Raw genomic sequence first — 14,157 nt, forward strand, 5'->3', positions numbered from 1 at the left:
AAGCATATCAGTGGGACACTTTCTGATCAATTGTTTGTATCTTTCCCAAGCTTCATAGAGGGATTCTCCTTCCTTCTGTCTGAAGGTTTGGACTTCCACTCTAAGCTTACTCAATTTTTGAGGTGGAAAGAACTTTGCCAAGAAGGCATTGACTAGCTTTTCCCAAGAGTCCAGGCTTTCTTTAGGTTGAGAGTCCAACCATGTTCTAGCCCTGTCTCTTACAGCAAAAGGGAATAGCATCAGTCTATAGACCTCAGGGTCTACCCCATTAGTCTTGACTGTGTCACAGATTTGCAAGAATTCAGCTAAAAACTGATGAGGATCTTCCAATGGAAGTCCATGGAACTTGCAATTCTGTTGCATTAGAGAAACTAATTGAGGCTTAAGCTCAAAGTTGTTTGCTCCAATGGCAGGGATAGAGATGCTTCTCCCATAGAAGTCGGGAGTAGGTGCAGTAAAGTCACCCAGCACCTTCCTTGCATTGTTGGCATTGTTGTTGTTTTCGGCTGCCATTTGTTCTTCTTCCTTGAAGAATTCGTCCAGGTGCTTTAAAGAGAGTTGTGCTTTGGCTTCTTTTAGCTTTCTCTTCAAGGTCCTTTCAGGTTCAGGATCAGCCTCAACAAGAATGTCTTTGTCTTTGCTCCTGCTCATAAGAAAGAGAAGGGAACAAGAAGATGTGGAATCCTCTATGTCACAGTACAGAGATTCCTTTAGATGTCAGAGGAAAAGAAGAGTAGAAGACAGAAGTGGAAAATTCGAACTTATCAGAGAGGATGGAGTTCGAATTTTGCATTAAAGGGTAGTGTTAGTCCATAAATAGAAGGATGTGAGAAGGAGGGAAGTCATTTTCGAAAATTAAGTGAAAAATTTTGAAAACATTTTTGAAAAACATTACTTAATTTTCGAAAATGAAAATGGAAAAGAGATCAAGTGATTTTTTGAAAAAGATTTTGAAATTAGAAATCAAAAAGATTTGATTGAAAACTTAATTTGAAAAAAAATGTGATTAAAAAGATATGATTTGAAAACAATTTTAAAAGATATGATTTGAAAACATTTTGAAAAGATATGATTTTAAAATTAATGACTTGCCTAACAAGAAAAGATATGATTCAAAATAAAACCTTTCTCAACAGAAAAGGCAACATACTTGAAATGTTGAATCAAATTATTAATTGATAGTAAGTTTCTTTGAAAAAGGAAAGAAGTTAATTTTGAAAAAGATTTGATTGAAAAATTGATTTGAAAAAGATTTGATTTTGAAAAGATTTTGAAAACTTAAAAAAATCTGATTTGGAAACAAAATCTTCCTCCCCTAGCCATCCTGGCGTTAAACGCCCAGAATGGTATCCATTCTGGCGTTTAACGCCCAAAATGCTACCCTTTTGGGCGTTAAACGCCCAACCAGGTACCCTGGCTGGCGTTTAAACGCCAGTCTGTCCTTCTTCACTGGGCATTTTGAACGCCCAGCTTTTTCTGTGCAATTCCTCTGCTGTGTGTTCTGAATCTTCAATTCTCTGTATAATTGACTTGAAAAGACACAAATTAAAAATATTTTTGGATTTTTAATAATAAGGAAAAATCAAAATGCAACAAGAATCAAATAACAATGCATGCAAGACACCAAACTTAGCAGTTTGTATGCTACTGACACTAACAGGATGAAAATGCAAATGAGACACACTAGACATTCAAGTCAATAGAATTCAAAGATCAGAGCAAGTAAATCATCAAGAACATCTTGAAGATCACCAAGATATATGAATGCATGCAATTGACACCAAACTTATGATGAGACTCTAGACTCAAACAAGAAATATTTTTGGATTTTATGATTTTTAAAATTTTTTTTTGTGTTTTTCGAAAATAAAATGGAAAAAGATATCAAAATTCTCAATGGAATTCCAGGAATCAGTGCAATGCTAGTCTAAGACTCCGGTCCAGGAATTAGACATGGCTTCACAGCCAGCCAAGCTTTCAATGAAAGCTTCGGTCCAAAACACTAGACATGGCCAGAGGCCAGCCAAGCCTTAGCAAATCACTGCTCCAAGAGCAAGATTGATAGAAATCAACAAGCTCCTGTGGTGATAAGTTGAAACCTCGGTCCAATGAGATTAGACATGGCTTTTCAGTCAGCCAGATTTCAACAAATCATCATGAAACTCTAGAACTCATCTTCAAGAATTTCGAAAAAAAAAAGTACCTAATCTAAGCAACAAGATGAACCGTCAGTTGTCCAGCCTAAACAATCCCGGGCAATAACACCAAAACTTGATGTTGTTGCCGGATCTTGGCACTGATGTTACCAAAGCTTGCTCAAAACTTGAACAATCCCCGGCAACGGCGCCAAAAACTTGGTGCTGTTGCTGGATTTTGGCATTAATGTTACCGGACAAAAGGCTTGCTCAAAACTTGAACAATCCCCGGCAACGGCGCCAAAAACTTGGTGGGCGAAATTGTGAACAATACTTTTTCACAACTCTCATAATCCCCGGTAATGGCTCCAAAAAACGTGGTAGCTCAATACCATGGCATTACACAACTTCGCACAACTAACCAGCAAGTGCACTGGGTCGTCCAAGTAATAAACCTTACGTGAGTAAGGGTCGATCCCACGGAGATTGTTAGTATTGAAGCAAGCTATGGTCATCTTGTAAATCTTAGTCAGGCAAACTCAAATGATAATGGTGATGAACGAAAATAACATAAAGATAAAGATAGAGATACTTATGTAATTCATTGGTAGGAACTTCAGATAAGCGCATGAAGATGCCTTCCCTTCCGTCTCTCTGCTTTCCTACTGCCTTCATCCAATCCTTCTTCCTCCTTTCCATGGCAAGCTCGTGTAGGGTTTCACTGTTGTCAGCAGCTACCTCCCATCCTCGCAGTGAAAGCTAATGCACACACTCTGTCACAGTGCTGCCAATCACCGGTGTGGTTCCCTCCCCTACCAGAATAGAATCCAGTGATTCTTTTGCGTCTGTCACTAACGCCCGGTAGGTTACAGGTTTGAAGCACGTCACAGTCATTCAGTCATTGAATCCTACTCAGAATACCACAGACAAGGTTAGACCTTCCGGATTCTCTTGAATGCTGCCATCAATTCTTGCCTATACCATGAAGATTCTGACTTCACGGAATGGCTGGCTCGTTTGTCAGGCGAGCACTCAGTTGTCAGGCGATCAACCATGCATCGTGCAATCAGGAATCCAAGAGATATTCAACAAGCCTCAAATGCTTGTAGAACAAGAGTGGTTGTCAGTCACTTTGTTCCTGGGTGAGAATGGTGATGGGCGTCAATCATCACCTTCATCAAGTTGAAGAACAAGTGATATCTTGGATAAAGAACAAGCGGAATTGAATGGAAGAACAATAGTAATTGCATTAATACTCGAGGTACAGCAGAGCTCCACACCTTAATCTATGGTGTGTAGAAGCTCCACCGTTGAAAATACATAAGCATAAGGTCTAGGCATGGCCGAATGGCCAGCCTCCCAATGATCTAAGATCTAAAGTGATCAAAAGATATAAAGATCCAAAGATTTCTAATACAATAGTCAAAGGTCCTACTTATAGAAAACTAGTAACCTAAGGTGTACAGAAATGAGTAAATGACATAAAAATCCACTTCTGGGCCCACTTGGTGTGTGTTTGGGCTGAGCAGTGAAGCATTTTTCGTGCAGAGACTCTTCTTGGAGTTAAACGCCAGCTTTAGTGCCAGTTTGGGCGTTTAACTCCCATTTGGGTGCCAGTTCCAGCGTTTAACGCTGGGATTTCTTGAGGTGACTTTGAACGCCGGTTTGGGCCATCAAATCTTGGGCAAAGTATGGACTATCATATATTGCTGGAAAGCCCAGGATGTCTACTTTCCAACGCCGTTGAGAGCGCGCCAATTGGGCTTCTGTAGCTCCAGAAAATCCACTTCGAGTGCAGGGAGGTCAGAATCCAACAGCATCTGCAGTCCTTTTTGGTCTCGGAATCAGATTTTTGCTCAGGACCCTCAATTTCAGCCAGAAAATACCTGAAATCACAGAAAAACACACAAACTCATAGTAAAGTCCAGAAAAGTGAATTTTAGCTAAAAACTAATAAAAATATACTAAAAACTAACTATATCATAACAAAAACATACTAAAAACAATGCCAAAAAATTTTAGTATATTTTTATTAGTTTTTAGCTAAAATTTACTTTTCTGGACTTTACTATGAGTTTGTGTGTTTTTCTGTGATTTCAGGTATTTTCTGGCTGAAATTGAGGGTCCTGAGCAGAAATCTGATTCAGAGACCAAAAAGGACTGCAGATGCTGTTGGATTCTGACCTCCCTGCACTCAAAGCGGATTTTCTGGAGCTACAGAAGCCCAATTGGCGCGCTCTCAACGGCATTGGAAAGTAGACATCCTGGGCTTTCCAGCAATATTTAATAGTCCATACTTTGCCCAAGATTTGTTGGCCCAAACCGGCGCTCAAAGTCACCTACAGAAATTCCAGCGTTAAACGCCGGAACTGGCATAAAATTTGGAGTTAAACGCCCAAACTGGCATGAGAACTGGCGTTTAACTCCAGAAAAGGTCTCTACACGAAATTCCTTCATTGCTCAGCCCAAGCACACACCAAGTGGGCCCGGAAGTGGATTTTTCTGTCATTTACTCATTTCTGTAAACCTTAGGACACTAGCTTACTATTTATAGGATCTTTTGACATTGTATCAGTATGCTATGCAACCTTTTGATGACCTTATGACATTTTTACATGTTTTCTTCCACAGCATGAGTCTCTAAACCCCATGGTTGGGGGTGAGGAGCTCTGCTGTGTCTTGATGGATTAATGCAATTACTACTGTTTCTCATTCAATCATGCTTGCTTCCATTCTAAGATAATACTTGTTCTTAATCCGGATGAATGTGATGATCCGTGACAATCATCATCATTCTCAACTATGAACGTGTGACTGACAACCACCTCCGTTCTACCTTATATTAAGTAGTTATCTCTTGGGTTCTTTAACCGGAATCTTCGTGGTATAAGCTAGACTGATGGCGGCATTCAAGAGAATCCGGAAGGTCTAAACCTTGTCTGTGGTATTCTGAGTAGGATTCAATGATTGAATGACTGTGACGTGCTTCAATCTCCTGAAGGCGGGGCGTTAGTGACAGACGCAAAAGAATCACTGGATTCTATTCCGGCCTGATTGAGAACCGACAGATGGAATGCCGTGCCGTGACAGGGCATTAGGAATCGTTCCAATGAGAGGATGGGAGGTAGCCATTGACAACGGTGAAACCCTACATACAGCTTGCCATGGAAGGAGACTTGCGTGTTTGAAGAAGAAGACAGTAGGAAAGCAGAGATTCAGAAGATGGAGCATCTCCAAACCTCAACCTACTCTCCATTACTGCAAAACAAGTAACCATTTCGTGTTTTTTTTTTTGCTTTTCACAATCAATCCTGATAATTTCTGATATCCTGACTAAGATTTACAAGATAACCATAGCTTGCTTCAAGCCGACAATCTCTGTGGGATCGACCCTTGCTCACGCAAGGTATTACTTGGACGACCCAGTACACTTGCTGGTTAGTTGTGCGGGATTGCAAAAGTGTTATTGCAATTTCGTGCACCAAGTTTTTGGCGCCGTTGCCGGGGATTGTTGAGTTTGGACAACTGACGGCTTATCTTGTTGTTTAGATTAGGACTTTTTGTTTTGTTGGTTTAGAGTCTTTTTTTAGTTGAGTCTAGTTTCAAATTCTAAGTTTGGTGTCATTTGCATGCCTTTGTTTTTCTTTTAATTTTCGACTTTTCTTTGCATGTTCTTAGTCCCTTTTTGATTCATAAAAATTCTAAGTTTGGTGTCCTCTTTGTGTTTCTCCTTAAAAATTTTCGAAAATTTTGTGTTTGATTTTCTAAAAGTTTTAAGTTTGGTGTCTTTTGTGTTTTTCTCTTTCCTCTTTTTCAAAATCAAATCTTTTTCATAAAAATTTTTCAATCATATCTTTCTAATTGCTGTTTTCAAAATCTTTTTAATTAACTAATTGATTCAGTTTTCAATTTGCTTTAATTTTATTTTCTTTTTGATTTTGAATTTTTACTTTAATTTTCCTTTGTTTTATTTTATTTTTTCGTTTATTCAAAAAAAAAAAGAAAAAAAACAAAATTTATCTCTTTGCAATCATTATCATTTCCCTTTTGTCCATCATGGACTTAAGTGGGATCAATCAGTCCAAAAGGACTCTGGGGTCATATGCTAACCCCATTACAGCTGCATATGGGAGTAGCATCTGTACACCTCCCATCAAAGCAAGCAGCTTTGAACTAAATCCTCAACTCATTATCATAGTGCAGCAAAATTGCCAGTATTCCGGTCTTCCACAGGAAGAACCTACTGAGTTTCTGGCACAATTTTTACAAATTGCTGACACAGTACATGATAAAGAGGTGGATCAGGATGTCTACAGACTATTACTGTTTCCATTTGCTGTGAAAGATCAAGCTAAGAGGTGGTTGAATAACCAACCTACAGCAAGCATAAAGACATGGAAACAGTTGTCAGACAAATTCCTGAATCATTTTTACCCTCCAAAGAGGATGACACAGCTAAGGCTGGACATCCAAGGCTTTAAACAAGAGGATAATGAATCCCTTTACAATGCCTGGGAGAGGTATAGAGGTATGCTAAGGAAATGTCCCTCTAAAATGTTTTCAGAGTGGGTACAGTTAGACATTTTCTACTATGGGCTTACAGAAAAAGCTCAGATGTCTTTAGACCACTCAGCTGGTGGATCTATACACATGAGGAAGACAATTGAAGAAGCTCAAGAGCTTATAGACACTGTTGCTAGAAACCAATATTTGTACTCTAGCAATGAGTTCTCTCCAAAAGAGGAAGTCATGGCAGTAGTCACTGACCCTAGTCCTCAAGAACAGATAAATGAGCTTAATCAACAATTGCTCCTAATGACAGAACAGTTAGCAGACTTTAAAGAGATGCTCTATGAAACTAAAGTTGCTAACAAGAGCATAGAACTGCAGTTGAATCAAGCAAAACAGCAAATATCTAAACAGATAACAGAGGAATGTCAAGCAGTTCAATTGAGGAGTGGGAAGACCCTGAGTAACACTGCTCAAAAGAGTAAAAAGCCAAACAAGGAACAATTGACAGAGGACAACCACACCACTGTTCAAAATCTCTCTGAGGACAGTAAGAGCCCAGAGAGGAATGCTATTGGCGTTCAAACGCCAGAAAGGGAAGGAAAGCTGGCGTTAAACGCCCATTCCTTGCCCAGTTCTGGCGTTCAAACGCCAGAAAAGGGAGAGAAGTTGGCGTTTAACGCCCAAATTTCACCCATTCCTGGCGTTCAAACGCCAAGGGAAGATCAGACACCTGAGAGTGCTGACAGTAATCCCTCTAACAAGGCTTCTTCAACCACTTCTGTAAGGAATAAACCTGCAGCATCTAAGGTTGAAGAATATAAAGCCAAGATGCCTTATCCTCAAAAACTCCGCCAAGCGGAGCAGGATAAACAATTTGCCCGCTTTGCAGACTATCTAAGGACTCTTGAAATAAAGATTCCGTTTGCAGAGGCACTTGAGCAAATACCTTCTTATGCTAAGTTCATGAAAGAAATCTTAAGTCATAAGAAGGATTGGAGAGAAACTGAAAAAGTGTTTCTCACTGAAGAATGCAGTGCAGTCATTCTAAAAAGCTTACCAGAAAAGCTTCAAGATCCAGGAAGCTTTATGATACCATGCACATTAGAAGGTGCTTGCACCAAGACAGCCCTATGTGATCTTGGAGCAAGCATCAATCTAATACCTGCATCCACTATCAGAAAGCTTGGGTTGACTGGAGAAGTCAAACCAACCCGGATATGCCTCCAACTTGCTGATGGCTCTATTAAATACCCGTCAGGCATAATTGAGGACATGATTGTCAAGGTTGGGCCATTTGCCTTTCCAACTGACTTTGTGGTGCTGGAAATGGAGGAGCACAAGAGTGCAACTCTCATTCTAGGAAGACCCTTCCTAGCAACTGGACGAACTCTCATTGATGTACAAAAAGGGGAAGTAACCTTGAGGGTCAATGAGGATGAGTTCAAGTTGAATGCTGTAAAAGCTATGCAGCATCCAGACACACCAAATGACTGCATGGGCGCTGACATTATTGACTCTCTGGTAGAAGAGATCAATATGGCTGAGAGCCTAGAATCAGAGCTTGAGGACATCTTCAAGGATGCTTAACCTGATCAAAAAGAACTAGAGGAGGCAAAGGAATTTTCGAAAATTCCTCAGGAGGAGGATAAGCCTCCCAAGCCTGAACTCAAACCATTACCACCATCCCTGAAATATGCATTTCTGGGAGAGGGTGATACTTTTCCAGTGATTATAAGCTCTGCTTTAAATCCACAGGAAGAGGAAGCACTGATTCAAGTGCTAAGGACACACAAGACAGCTCTTGGGTGGTCCATAAGTGATCTTAAGGGTATTAGCCCAGCTAGATGCATGCACAAGATCCTATTGGAGGATAATGCCAAACCAGTGGTTCAACCACAGAGGAGGCTAAATCCTGCCATGAAGGAGGTGGTGCAGAAAGAGGTCACTAAATTACTAGAGGCTGGGATTATTTATCCTATTTCTGATAGCCCCTGGGTGAGCCCTGTCCAAGTTGTTCCCAAAAAGGGAGGCATGACAGTGGTTCATAATGAAAAAAATGAACTGGTTCCTACAAGGACAGTCACAGGGTGGCGCATGTGTATTGACTACAGAAGGCTCAATACAGCCACCAGAAAGGATCATTTTCCTTTACCATTCATAGACCAAATGCTAGAAAGACTAGCTGGCCATGATTATTACTGCTTTTTGGATGGCTATTCAGGCTACAACCAAATTGCAGTAGACCCCAGGACCAAGAGAAAACAGCATTCACCTGCCCTTCAGGCGTGTTTGCCTATAGGAGAATGCCTTTTGGTCTGTGCAATGCACCTGCAACCTTTCAGAGGTGCATGCTCTCTATCTTCTCAGATATGGTAGAGAAATTTCTGGAAGTCTTCATGGATGACTTTTCAGTATATGGAGACTCATTTAGCTCCTGTCTTAATCACCTAGCACTTGTCTTGAAAAGGTGCCAAGAGACTAACCTGGTTTTAAACTGGGAGAAATGTCACTTTATGGTGACTGAAGGAATTGTCATTGGGCACAAAATTTCAAGCAAGGGAATAGAGGTGGATAAGGCAAAGGTGGAGGTAATTGAAAAATTACCACCACCTGCCAATGTTAAGGCAATCAGAAGCTTTCTGGGGCATGCAGGATTTTACAGAAGGTTTATAAAGGATTTTTCAAAAATTGCAAAACCTCTGAGTAATCTGTTAGCTGCTGACACACCATTTGTGTTTGACACACAGTGTCTGCAGGCGTTTGAGACCCTGAAGGCTAAGCTGGTCACAGCACCAGTCATCTCTGCACCAGACTGGACATTGCCATTTGAACTAATGTGTGATGCCAGTGACCATGCCATTGGTGCAGTGTTGGGACAGAGGCATAACAAGCTTCTGCACGTCATTTACTATGCCAGCCGTGTTCTAAATGACGCACAAAAGAACTACACAACAACAGAAAAAGAATTGCTTGCAGTGGTCTATGCCATTGACAAGTTTAGATCCTATTTAGTGGGATCCAAAGTGGTTGTGTACACTGACCATGCTGCTCTTAAATATCTACTCACAAAGCAGGATTCAAAACCCAGGCTCATTAGATGGGTGTTGCTTCTGCAAGAGTTTGATATAGAAATAAGAGACAGAAAAGGGACAGAGAACCAAGTAGCAGATCATCTGTCCCGAATAGAACCAGTAGCTGGGGCGTCCCTCCCTTCTACTGAGATCTCAGAGACTTTCCCAGATGAGCAACTATTTGCCATTCAGGAAGCTCCATGGTTTGCAGATATTGCAAATTATAAAGCTTTGAGGTTCATACCCAAAGAGTACAGTTACATGCAGAGAAAGAAATTAATTTCAGATGCCAAGTACTACCTCTGGGATGAACCATATCTCTTTAAGAGATGTGCTGACGGAGTGATCCGCAGGTGTGTACCCAGAGAAGAAGCACAGAGGATCCTATGGCACTGCCACGGATCACAGTATGGAGGACATTTTGGAAGTGAGCGAACAGCCACTAAAGTCCTCCAATGTGGCTTCTACTGGCCTACTCTCTATAAAGATTCCCGAGAGTTTGTGCGTAACTGTGACAGTTGCCAAAGAGCTGGTAACCTGCCTCATGGATATGCCATGCCTCAACAAGGGATATTAGAGATAGAGTTGTTTGACGTATGGGGAATTGACTTCATGGGGCCATTCCCACCATCATACTCAAACACTTACATTCTGGTGGCAGTGGACTATGTATCTAAGTGGGTAGAAGCGATTGCTACACCCACCAATGATACTAAGACCGTACTGAAATTCCTCCAGAAGAACATTTTCAGCAGATTTGGCATTCCCAGAGTGCTAATCAGTGATGGGGGCACTCATTTCTGCAATAAACAGCTACACCTTGCTATGGTTAGGTATGGAATTAGCCACAAGGTGGCAACTCCGTATCATCCACAGACAAATGGGCAAGCTGAGGTCTCTAACAGAGAGCTAAAGAGAATCCTGGAACGGACTGTGATGGCCCGAAGAAAGGATTGGGCAAAGAGCTTGGATGATGCTCTGTGGGCATACAGAACAGCATTCAAGACTCCTATAGGAACCTCCCCATACCAACTGGTGTATGGGAAGGCCTGTCATTTGCCTGTGGAACTGGAACATAAAGCCTACTGGGCAACCAGATTCCTAAACATGGATGCACAGTTAGCTGGTGAAAAAAGACTGCTCCAGCTAAATGAGCTAGAGGAGTTCAGACTCAATGCCTTTGAAAATGCAAAAATTTATAAGGAAAAGGCAAAGAAATGGCATGACAAGAAATTGTCAACCAGAGTCTTTGAGCCAGGACAAAAAGTTCTGCTCTTCAACTCTAGGCTCAAACTGTTTCCAGGAAAACTCAAATCCCGTTGGAGGGGTCCGTATCTGATTACAGGAGTGTCACCATATGGATATGTTGAGCTTCAGGATATTGATTCTGATAAGAAGTTCATTGTTAATGGACAGAGAATCAAGCATTATCTTGAAGGAAATCTTGAGCAGGAATGCTCAGAACTGAGACTTGAGTGATTCTCAGTGAAGGTCCAGCTAAAGACAGTAAAGAAGCGCTTGCTGGGAGGCAACCCAGTCATTAGTAGGTTGTATGATTTGTTCTTACAGAGGCAAAAATCAAAAATGAAGGAATTCACAGAGTTACAGAAGGATTCAGCTCAAAAAGCAGAGAAAATGAGCTTACTGGCGAAAAAACGCCAGTAAGGAGCATTTTGGGCGTTAAACGCCAGAATGGGTACCATTCTGGGCGTTTAACGCCAGGAATGGTGCCATTTTGGGCGTTAAACGCCAGAATGGGCACCATTCTGGGCGTTTAACGCCAGGTGTGCAGCATCACTGGGCGTTCAGAAAAACGCCCAGTGAGGAAGGCTTTCTGGCGTTTAACGCCAGCCAGGGTACCTGGCTGGGCGTTAAACGCCCAAAAGGGGTGCCAAGTGGGCGTTAAACGCCAGAATGGGTGCCATTCTGGGCGTTTAACGCCAGAAAGGTGGGGGGACCACACTTTTGTTTTCAACTCAATTTTTTTCAAACTTTCCTCTTTTTACCCATACTCTTCTACATAAATGCACTTCAACCTTTCATCATTCACTTTCAAATCTTCACAAATCAAAACCATTCTTCAAATCTATTTCAAAATAATCTCAAATCTTCTTCAAAAACTCACCCTTTTCTCAATTTTCTTTTCATATCTTTTCAAATTTCCTTTCAAATCTCTCTTTTGTTTTCGAAATTCTCCTCCCCCACTCTATAAATGAACGTTCCTCACCCCTCCTTCCTCACACCATTCGAATTTCCTCTTCCTCTCTCTCTCTATTCTCTTCTTCCTTTTCTTTTTGCTTGAGGACAAGCAAAACCTCTAAGTTTGGTGTGCTTTTCCGTGATCACTAAGCCAAGATTCATCAAGATCATGGCTCCCAAGGGAAAACAAACCAACTCAAGAGGAAAGAAAGAGACTAATCCAAAGAATCTTTGGAATCAAGAGAAGTTCTTAACTAAAGAACATGAAGACCATTATCACAAAATAATGGGTCTGAGGTCAGTGATCCCGGAAGTTAAATTTAATCTGAAAGAAGATGAATATCCGGAGATCCAAGAGCAAATTCGAAACAGAGGATGGGAAGTTCTGACCAATCCTGAAATAAAGGTTGGAAGGAACATGGTTCAGGAATTCTACTCTAATCTGTGGCTGACAGATAAGCAGAGAATGACTGGAACTGCTTACCATACCTACAGAACCATGGTCAGAGGGAAAGTTATGTACTTTCATCTGGACAAAATAAGAGAAATCTTCAAACTACCTCAACTACAAGATGATCCTGACTCCTTCAATAGGAGGATGGTGAGAGTAGATAAAGGGTTGGATCAAGTTCTAGAGGACATATGCCTCCCTGGGACTAAGTGGATTACCAATTCAAAGGGTGTCCCAAACCAACTCAAGAGGGGAGACCTCAAACCAATTGCAAGAGGTTGGCTAGACTTTATTGGGCGTTCCATATTGCCCACTAGCAACCGTTCTGAGGTCACCATCAAGAGAGCAGTGATGATTCATTGCATCATGCTTGGAAAAGAAGTGGAGGTTCATCATGTGATTGCTTGTGAGATCTACACAATTGCAAATAAGAATTCCACTGAAGCCAAATTGGTCTACCCAAGCTTGATTTCCTTGCTCTGTAAAGAGGCTGGGGTGAAAATGGGAGTAGATGAGTTCATACCCATTGAACACCCAATCACCAAGAAGTCAATGGAAGGACAAGTGCAAGACAACTCCATCAAGAGGAGGGCGCAGGAATTCCTCCCTGAATTCCCAAGAATTGACTACTGGTCCAGCCTAGAAGCATCTATTAACAAGCTGCAAGAGACTATGGAGCAACTGAAGGAAGAACAGCAGAATCAGAACTGCATGCTCTGCAAATTGCTGAAGGAGCAAGAGAAGCAGGGGCGTGAAATCCAAGAATTGAAACGCCAAAAGTTCTCCTCTCAAGCTGAGGGAGCATCTACTTCTCAAAATCAAGGTTGTTGAGTCCTAACTCTGTGAAAACCTCTATCATTAGGAGCCTATGTTTGCGTTTTATTTTCCTTTGTTTTGTTTTTATTTTTCATTTTTTTTTAAGTTTCATTTTATATCTATTTTTGAGTCTTATTTTAATTCATAATTAATAAGATTGAAATTTTATGCCTTAAAGATATGAATGTCCTATGAATCCATCACCTCTCTTAAATGAAAAATGCTTTAATCACAAAAGAACAAGAAGTACAGGATTTTAAAATTTATCATTGAAACTAGTTGAATTAGTTTGATGTGGTGACAATACTTTTTGCTTTCTGAATGAATGCTTGAACAGTGCATATGTCTCTTGAATTTGTTGTTTTGAGAATGTTAAAAAGTGTTGGCTCTTGAAAGAATGAGGAGAAAGAGAACTGTTATTGAGGATCTAAAAATCATTAGATTGATTCTTGAAGCAAGAAAAAGCAGTGAAAAAAAAAAGAAAAAAAAAGAAAAAAGAAAAAGAAAAGAAAAAGAAAAATAAAAGAATAAAGAGTTGTGATCCAAGGCAACAAGAGTGTGCTTAAGAACCCTGGACACCTCTAATTGGGGACTTTAGCAAAGCTGAGTCACAATCTGAAAAAGGTTCACCCAATTATGTGTCTGTGGCATGCATGTATCCGGTGGTAATACTGGAAGACAAAGTGCTTTGGGCCACAGCCAAGACTCATACACTAGCTATGTTCAAGAATCATCATACTTTACTAAGATAATCAATAACACTATCTGAGTTCTGAGTTCTTATAGATGCCAATCATTCTGAACTTCAAGGGATAGAGTGAGATGCCAAAACTGTTCAGAGGCAAAAAGCTACTAGTCCCGCTCATCTAATTGGAGCTATGTTTCCTTGATATTTTGGAGTCTATAGTATATTCTCTTCTTTTTATCCTATTTTGATTTTCAGTTGCTTGGGGACAAGCAACAATTTAAGTTT

At 40.7% G+C, this 14,157-nt stretch overlaps 1 non-coding gene across 1 annotated transcript; it reads left to right on the plus strand.

Annotated features, from left to right (window-relative positions):
- LOC140181075 (small nucleolar RNA R71) lies at positions 1–108 on the plus strand. Its single transcript, XR_011875709.1, has one exon. It is a non-coding gene; the product is annotated as a small nucleolar RNA R71 (small nucleolar RNA).
- Positions 109–14,157: the final 14,049 nt, after the last annotated feature.

The sequence above is a fragment of the Arachis hypogaea genome, chromosome 2, assembly GCF_003086295.3.
Source record: "Arachis hypogaea cultivar Tifrunner chromosome 2, arahy.Tifrunner.gnm2.J5K5, whole genome shotgun sequence".
Taxonomy (NCBI): domain Eukaryota; kingdom Viridiplantae; phylum Streptophyta; class Magnoliopsida; order Fabales; family Fabaceae; genus Arachis; species Arachis hypogaea.